The sequence below is a fragment of the Oncorhynchus gorbuscha genome, unplaced genomic scaffold, assembly GCF_021184085.1.
Source record: "Oncorhynchus gorbuscha isolate QuinsamMale2020 ecotype Even-year unplaced genomic scaffold, OgorEven_v1.0 Un_scaffold_6408, whole genome shotgun sequence".
Classification (NCBI taxonomy): Eukaryota; Metazoa; Chordata; class Actinopteri; order Salmoniformes; family Salmonidae; genus Oncorhynchus; species Oncorhynchus gorbuscha.
In genome coordinates, this window is record NW_025750009.1 from 10,001 (window position 1) to 10,227 (window position 227).

Consider the following 227-nt stretch of genomic DNA (forward strand, 5'->3'; position numbering starts at 1 on the left):
CACGGCCCTATGGGGGGGGTGACCGTTCTCCCTATGGGCCAAGTAGTACCCTGTACCGGGAATAATGGACAGGTGCAAGGTATGAGTGTGTAGCGTCCGTAACAACAGTGACACCTGTGGGGCGGTGGTCTGGTTCCCTCTGTCTGCTGTTGTCTTCAACAGGCGTGTAGTGTTTGGGAGCACGGTGAGGGAATCTACTAATGTCAGTAGTGTCACACCCTGACCTT